Source organism: Rhipicephalus sanguineus, chromosome 8 (genome assembly GCF_013339695.2).
Source record: "Rhipicephalus sanguineus isolate Rsan-2018 chromosome 8, BIME_Rsan_1.4, whole genome shotgun sequence".
Lineage (NCBI taxonomy): Eukaryota > Metazoa > Arthropoda > Arachnida > Ixodida > Ixodidae > Rhipicephalus > Rhipicephalus sanguineus.
Window position 1 is genome coordinate 27,359,332 of NC_051183.1, and position 9,083 is coordinate 27,368,414.

General features: G+C 42.5%; 1 long non-coding RNA gene across 1 annotated transcript; it reads right to left on the reverse strand.

Annotated features, from left to right (window-relative positions):
* Window positions 1–1,698: 1,698 nt before the first annotated feature.
* On the reverse strand, window positions 1,699–7,790 carry LOC119401585 (uncharacterized). The gene is made up of 3 exons (XR_005185474.2): window positions 7,671–7,790; window positions 5,171–5,235; window positions 1,699–1,923 (listed from the first exon to the last, which is right to left on the reverse strand). It is a non-coding gene; the product is annotated as an uncharacterized LOC119401585 (long non-coding RNA).
* Between the last annotated feature and the right edge of the window lie 1,293 nt (window positions 7,791–9,083).

Here is a 9,083-nt window from a genome sequence, read left to right on the forward strand (position 1 = left end):
CATCATAATCATGTCGTGGTTTTGGGATGTAAAACCGCAACAATTATTATTAAAATTATGCGCAGGACGCGAGCATTGTAGTTCATTCGGGAGCTTACGCGAGCACCAGCGGTGACGCTGTAAGGTTCGATCGCTGATTTGACCACGCGTTCCGTCTATGATCAGAATACCGAAGGCCAACGACATTTATTGCCGCTATCAGTGTACAGCATGCTTTGCTTGTATTATGAGTTACTTAGTTTTCTGGGCACAAGTTTGCCCAATGAGCAGTTTCGTCTCTACCAGAGTGACTGCGGCCTTCTTCATCGTCACCACCACGTGACAATACAATAGGTAGTAGGCATTTCTGGGGTGGACCTGTTCTCTCGTCGAAGAAAAAATTGTTGAAAGATTGCACGTTAGTGCGTGTATTGATAACGAACGCTTTACGCCAGCAGATAAGTAGAATATGAATAGTCATTGCAGTTTTATGAGCTCTACGCATACAAAATGCGTCACGAAAAATGTCGCCAGCAACGTTGTTGCTACTGTACACCGGTAATTCGGTATTGCGTGAACGGTCTTTTACAGACAAGGTAAAACACCACACCGGTATTTGCGCCATCGTGCGAAGTCTTCTTACTGAAGTTCTTGTGATTAGGTGGCGACCCGCTAGCTGTCCGGCAAGCTGAGAAGCTACTCCCATCAATGACAAAAATGACAAGCAAGAGCCGCTGTCAGTGAAGAGCTGTCCTGTTAAGCAGCCAAAACAAACACCAATACGTTCTGTCGGAAGTAAACTATTTCATTAAAATGAAACGAAATTGGTCACATTAAAGAAATTTTCAAGCAAACCTTTTCGTGCATAGGCGTTCGCAACTACATTAGGGGGCTCTATAATAACGAATTTGAGAATGTATCGAAGTATCTTAAGATACAATTGGCAAGTATCGTATCGGATACCGGTAGTATCTTGTATCTGTATCTCCAATACTTCTTGCCTGAGTATCTTGTATCGAATCGCGATACAATTTCAAAGTGCCGCGGCGGCTGCATTTTCGATGGAGGCGAAAATGTTTGAGGCCCGTGTACTTAGATTTAGGTGCACGTTAAAGAACCCCAGGTGGTCGAAATTTCCGGAGCCCTCCACTACGGCGTCTCTCATAATCATATCGTGGTTTTGGGACGTTAAACCCCAGATATTATTACAATTTCAAAGTACCTTTGCCCAGCCCTGTCTCGAGGCTATGGTTGCACTGAGTGTCACTTCTTTTCTTTCTGGGCACAAATTCGCCCAATAAAGTGTTTCATCTTTACCTGCTGGAGTTCGTGTCCATCGCCGTCACGACCACGTGACAATATCTAGGCAGCGTGATCGCCGTTAAGTAGTCACCGCGGCCGCAGCACTGATGCTGCCTAATAGAGTGCGTGAGCGCAGTTGCTCAGTGCCGCCTATTTGCGTCGTCTACCGGTTCTTCGCGGTTTACATGCTGTATAGCGGTCTGTGAAATACAGTGCAGTTTCTTTTTCTCATTTGTCAGAGTTCACAGCGAAAGGCGTTTTGTTCAAGCGAAACTGGTGAACGTTATGATTATGGGCGGCCAACTAAAGTTGGTGCATTTGTTCTATTCATTCAGCCTATGCCCAAAGGTAAACTTGCGTTAATCGGAGGTCACATTAACTGAGCGAGTGATGGAACAATCCAAATAGACAAAAAAAATACTTTTATTGCACTTATCGCCAAGTAGTTCAGCCATGAACATTTCGCAAACATAACAATCCTTAGTTTAAGAGGTGCAGGTGCTGGTCGTATAAGGAGGGAGGCACCGGCTTATTTTCAATGACACAGAAACCGATGCTGCTGAAACCTAGTTTGGGCTTGCATGTGCATCCTTTAGGGCATTTGCTATAGTTTTTATTATACGGAGTGCTAACGTAAGCACACTGAAAAAGAAGTAAGAATTATGTTTATCCATTGCAGTTGTTGTGCACGTAAGCGCCATGCTATACAAAGCAAATTATAGGTCATTTTAAAGCACAAGGTAATCGGCTCTGCCTCTCATGTGGCAACGAATATTCGATAGTGCACCAGAGTTCTTAGGTGGGCTAGTTGGTTTGAGTACATGATGGCGAAACAGCACGAACCGAACGATGGGACAGCGGAAAAACACACAAGACTTGGCGCTGACTACCAAATGGTTCCTGTATTGGAAATAGCGGAGTATATACGTTCTGCTATTTCCAGTAAAGACACCGGTTGAAGCCAGCAGATTACATGTACTCCGCTATTTCCAATGCCGAAACCAGTTGATATTCAGCAACTTGTTCCACTGTACCGTATTTCGCGATGTTTCGCCATAATGTGCAATAGTGCAACAATATTTTCATAAGTATTTCTTTCTTCACTTCCACTCCGACATTTCAATTCACTGCGCTGCGACACCATAAACTGATATTTCGCTTTAGGTCTTTATTGCGCTGCGTGATGTTAAGTGCGAACCAAGATTTTACCGTGGATATCTTACAGTGCTCTCTAGCCCTTTCAGCCCTGGATTTTTTATTTTGGTCGGAGGATATTTTTGTGTGTGTTTTCCTCATTGTTACGACCTCGGAAGAACGCAAACGAAAAATTCAGCCAGTAGCGCAAGTATTTATGGATTAATAAGCATGGTGTCAAATCATGTCGTCAGGGCTCAGTGCTTGTGAAATGAGAAAAAATGGCTTCTTTATTCCTGCTACTCGGTAGAGTACACAAAATGCGAACCGACGTCTTTGTTCGGCAGTGCGGAAGTCCTTGAAACAACTTCGGGACTTCGTCCCGAAAACGGCGTTTCCCCGCCTCGGCGTCGCCCATTACTTGTTCTAGTTCTTGTTCACCTCTAACTGTGGCTCGCACCCACTGTAGCGGATTGGTCAAAAATTGAGTCGTTTTATAAAATGTTACAGAACTTTGGAATTGGACGTTGTAGAATGGAAACATTACAAATTTGATAGGAGATTTTGGTGCTCGATCAAACGTGTAAAAAAAAAACCAAAGCTCTTTTTTATTAGCAATAGATTGATTGATTGATTGATTGATTGATTGATTGATTGATTGATTGATTGAAATAAGTTTAATGAGGTCCTGCAGGACGCGCCCTGAAATACTTCTGTCAGGCGTCTTGTTTCTTTTGGCTCCCAGCTCCGCAATAATTACACAATGGTGTCGATCGCAGTAGTGATTATTGAAGAAATACTCCTCCAAAAATTAGCAACTTTCGTTTCGTTTCCGAGATTCTAGGGGAAATGTTGTGTGATGGTGTCGACGGACACCGCCAGTGCCAAAAGGGCTAGAGATCAAAATAATATTTTCTGCCTTGTTCACTATACACTATAGTAATGTAGCATATTGAACTAGATCGAATATACTCGTGACGGCCAGCGCAGACAAGACAAGTCAAAATAGAACGACATACTGCAGTTCCGTGAGTTGCTATCAATGTGGTTAGAGAGCCTCTGCGACAAATGTTCTGCGGTGAAGCAGTAGGAGGAGATCGTATAACAATTAATTTGATCAAATATGGAGATAGCTTTAACGCCCAGGAAACTCGCGACATTCTATGCACACTGTCATCAGACTCCAACAGTATCAGTCACTTGAAAAAATACCTGCGTTATTTGATACGCAAGGGGGTATACGTAAAATAATTGAAGAGTTATAAGCCCGTCAGCTTACTTTCAGTACTGAACAGAGCATTCGCAACGATAATTTCGAGTAGATGTGATGAACATGCACTTCATTTTAATCAACCAATCTACAATATGGCGCAGCCACGTGATCAGTCGACTAATTGAGAAGTATGAGTACAACCAACCACTTTATAAAACTATCGTATACTACGAAAAGGCATTCGCCTCAATAGAGCTACCAGTAGTAATAGAGGCATTACGTCGTCAAAGAGTTCTCGAAACATGTGAATATCATAGGCGACATCTATAAGGTCTTCAAAACTACGTTGTTTCTCCAAAAGAAAAGCTTCAAAAAATCGCCAGGCTGGCGCGGAACACGCAGCACAGTCACAGGGTAAGCAGCAAGAGCAGTCTTTTTAGAGGCCGTTGTAGACTCTCTTGGGGCAACTAATACAAGTACACTTGCGAGGTAACCGCTACGCCATGAGTCATCGTAATTTTCATGAAGTAGGGAAGCACCCACTATGCCATTATTCGTCATTCTGCGGAGAAGCGTGGTATCCGCTGCACATCTGTGGCATTATGGACACTTTGTTTGTGCTGTGGCTGATGGCGATGAAGAATTATGCCCTTATTAAAAGGCTGGAATCATTCAACGACTCACTAGTTGGGAAACTCGGATTGAGTGACGCCTGGTTGTTAATCTTCCTCTTCTACTACGCTACATTACATGTGTTAACGCTGTACGGGGTCTTTTTGCGAAGGAGCTTCAAGCACAGACGTGGCTCTGTGGTCGAATACTCGGCTACCGCACAAAGGGGCGGGGTTGAAATCTCATCCGATCATGGAATTTTTTTTCTCATTTCATTTTTTCCTTATTTCGCGCGATAGCGGTCGCGACCACTGGCGGTGGCGGCGGGCAACTACGGCATCAAAATCGGCTGTTGTGATCTCATAACAGCTTACGCTGTAAAAAAAAATGGGGGTTGAGAAAGGCCGAGACAAAGAAAAGCAATTGTGGTCGAGAGAGGCCTACACAAAGAGGTACAATCTCCCCAATATTGCTCACTGCAAGCTTATAATTATTGTTGCAATTCCTGGGTTGGAAAGAACTAAAAAGGAAAATCAACAGAAAATGTCAGCAACTCCGGTTTTGCAAATGACATTGTGCTCTTCAGCAATACTTGCAAGAAATTGCAAGACATTGTTAAGGGCCTCGAGGGGGAAGATTTTAAAGTAGGGTTGAAATAAATACGCAGAATACAAATGTAATGTTAGGGGCTGGAGAGTGAACTTAAAGATGGCAACCTGCCACTAGAATCTGTTCAAGAGCATGTGTATCTTGGTTAATTACGAAAATGGCAGCCTACTCATATAAAGGAAATTAACCGAAGAATAAGGACGTGCTGGAGTGGTTACAGCAGGCCTTCCTCAATCATGACCTTCAACTTACCACTGACCTTAAAGCGAGATGCGTACGATCATTGCACTTAGAATAGGATGGCTAAAATAAGCCACTTACTCTTTGAAGATGACATTTCTCGATCTGTTCTCGTATTTCCTGGTGGGTATTGTGATAACGGCTTCCTAAAAAAAAGTTTAATAATATTTGAAATATACATGCATTAAAATCAATAAGTTACAGCGTCGTATCTAATTCAGCCTAAACCTTTGCCCCTTCAAGCGTCCCTCTCACGGTATTGGCACAGGAAACAACAAATGAGCTGTATTGATGATGCGGTGACAACACTGCCTTGAAGAAATATGCAGCCGCACTACTTGAAAACACTAGCAAAGCCACTGGCATCCATGCGTATCAAGTCTGGCGTTATAACATTTCCAAGCATGTTTGGCTCAGCGGTTGTGGGGATCTCAGATAACAACTCTCGCCCTCACCCACAGCGGTGGTGATGACAAGCAGCGACGAGCACCACTGGCATGTGCCTTCATGTGCGAATGCTTCATAAGCCAGCACAGAGAGTGGCCCGAGGAGAGTGCTCAGCGAACGTTTGTCAGGAGTGTTCGTGTGCGCGGCGTGCGCTCCGCCGGGGCCACGGATAGGGGCACCGGCGTGGAAGTAGTTCGTGGAAGTGATTCTGGGAAGTTCTGTTATTGTTTTCGTGCCGCCGTAACATCGTTAAAGTTCGGACTAATAAATGTTCTTGCGTTTCCGCGCCGTCTACGAGCGCCTTCTTTTTGGAGTAGACAATGAACCCCCACACGGTATAATGAAAAAAATACTTTTCTCTATGCTAAAAGTGTGCGTCTAAGTCGAAACGTCTGTGACATTATCCGCGCAGGGGCTTAATAAGCCACTCAAAAACGTCATGCTTCACAACATGGCTCACAATTGAATCTACATTTCGTTAGACGAACCAAATTAATTGAAAACTACATTTAAACATTGCATAATTAGTGCCGACATGGACTTCATTTTATTTATATACACCGCTCCATATCGCATTTACCATTTCAAAAAGGCATTCTTTGTATGTTTCAAATCAAAATGTAATGTTCAGACAATACTTCAGAAATGTCTGAATGATAAAAGTGCGTAGCCACTGAATGTTTCTCATGAATTGGGAAGGGAGTACAGAGCGAATAAATACAGCATAGGTGCGGAGAGGAGAGTTCTTAAAGAAAAATTCAAGAGAAAAACGATTTTTCGCGCTTTAGTAAATTAGAATTACACAATTTCGAAAACACCGCTCTTACCGCGAGAAGTCGCTTGGTAAGCGAAAAAAAAACGCACGAAAAGAACATTCGGGTGGCTTCCGATTCCCGCACCAAACGCTGTGATGTCATAGATTTTTCGGCGTCTACTAGGTCATACGTAGTTTCAAAACGATAAAAATGCAGTACATTGTCTTGTGAGGGGAACATATACCAAGTTTCAGGAAGGTTGGATGAACCAGTGTCGCCAAAGTACGTAAAATACACTTTCAAATTCTGACGTCACGTGCGGATATTTCACCACAAAATTTAAAAATGACATTTTGGCCTTCATTTTTTAGCCTATTAATAAACTTTTTATGGCAAAATTAACAACAACAGAGTACTCAGGGTACAATTTCTCAATCTAAACCGATTCATCACTTTTTTGTCCCTTTAAGGCGGCTAGATGCCCATGCACAGTGCGATGTCAGTGCACGTTGAAGAACCCCAGGTGTCGAAATATTCGGCCTCCACTACAGCGTCTCTCATAGCTTGCGTTGCTTTGGGGCGTTAAACGCCACACACCGACCAGCCTATTCAGATTCATTGCATGAAAAATCGCGTAACACTCTGGAGTTAGCATTTACCTCCTCTGAATTCGTAACTGCATCAAATAATATTGAAATTGCGGCAGTGTTGAATATACAAGAATTTAAGAAATTCCTAAAGGCATAAAAAGGATGCATTGTGGTTTTAAGTTGTGCACAAAAATGAGATGGCCATCTGAAAAACCGCTTGACGACTCAAATCAAACATAAATCATCATGGCAATAAGTTGTACCACGACATAAAATCAGGTCAAGCGATGTTATGAAAATATATCATCTATTCCCTGCTTAAGGACTGCGTGAAGGTGAACGCGGGACCAAAGTCAGCATTTGGCGGTGTTTTTAATGTTTCAGAATTTGCCCTTTCAATAAGTGCAGTACATAATATGAGGTCGTTTTTTACTTGATTAAGCTCAAATGTATCAAACTATATTTTGGGGTACTCCTGATATGCTTGAAAGAAATTATTCACTACGGGCTGTGTACTAAATAAAATTTAGTTCGTAAGGACGGTGTCTTTACAACGCAAAAGTATATATAATTCCAACGATGAACTTGCAGGAAATATAGAAAGAAAACAGTAAATTGTGAACAAGACGAAGTACCCATTTTTGCATGGCCTTAAACATGTTTAACTTTTTATGAAAGCTAACCAATTCAGCAGCATATGAACAAACAAAATTACACTCTGTCACAAGCATTTAAAAACAAAGCCACGTTGGTGTACTGTAACAAGCAAATTTAATAAATGAACCATACTTAGTGTTGAGGGCCCCAACGTGAATTAGTGCAGCGAGCAAGATCGAAACAACAGCAAGCTTCATAGCACTCACTTTAGCCTAGTCGCAATACTCAAAGTTGTAAGATGAGGCTACGTAAAATTTCTTTTATATTACTTTAGAAACCGGAACTTTTAGCTAACCTATAACTGCAAGTAATTTCTAAGATAAAGGTTATGTTGTTGCTGAAATAACTTCAGCTTTGTGTTTTCTTCATTTCCCCAGTGCATGAAGGTGTGCCTGGAAAGCATCGTGTCGATTTAAAAGTTACCACACAGCGAAATACCATGCAACCTTTAGAATGCAACTCAAAAAAAATGTTCTGATACAGCCGTCAGGGGCCCTGTACTACGCATTAGAATTTCATTCGTTAATATATCATGTCACGACCTGGCTTTTGTGTTTTTGACGTGTGCGTTCAGCGACAGAGGCAGTTTACACTACACTAAGGCCATGGTTCAATAGTGGGGTTTCAGTATGTCATCGGGAAGTTAAAGACTTCCACCAATGCTTTAGCCAATAACTCATTTCAGGGGAGAGTCCAACCTTCCTTTATGTATGTTCCTATCCACCAAGTACTGGTTTTAAGCGAGGATGGGCTTGTTGATGCATCGTGTGCTTTTACATTTATAAGGGATGCAGGGTTGCTAGGCAAACCTGAATTCTCACCGTGTACCTAGCTATAGGCGTTGTTCTTTACCTCATCCACTTTCTCATTTATGACAAACGGGACGAGGGTTTTATTCTTATTAGTTGGGACCATCGGGGCCCATGCGCCTCAATGCGCTCACAGACAAGTGCTCATTGAGGCGACCCAGCTTTTTAGACAATTTATACCTTGTGTTTGGCGCATGGCAGCCTCAGTTGCTTATGTGCAAATAAATCCAACAAACCAACCAACTTTTTATGTATGTTCACGCGTGAGTTTGTATGCGTGCGTTTATACCTATACATACATAGAAAATGTCAAATTTTCCGACGGGGGCTGTTCACCCCCCCCCCCCCCCCCCCACTCTACTCCCTCCTGCTATGCCAGTGGCTTGAACAAACGCATGTTCGAGTCCTACTTCACCAAGTGAACAGGGTATCTTGTGTACGTGAAGACAGACTTGACATCCCAAAAGTATAATCATAGATGCGATGAATATACACAATGCAATACTGTGGCAAGCGATAGTGTGGTACTGTTTGCATAACGATTCAATGAAGTGAACCCGCTTACCATACAGGTGGCATAAAAGCCGCTCACACCGTGGGTAGAAGCACAAGAAAACGTCACTTTTATATTGGCTGAGTGGTTGTACATTCATTATCAATCTCATTTCAGTGCATACTTTCATTATCAGAACAATGAACACAGCAGAAAAAGGAGAAGAAGGCTTTTGCCTTCGAG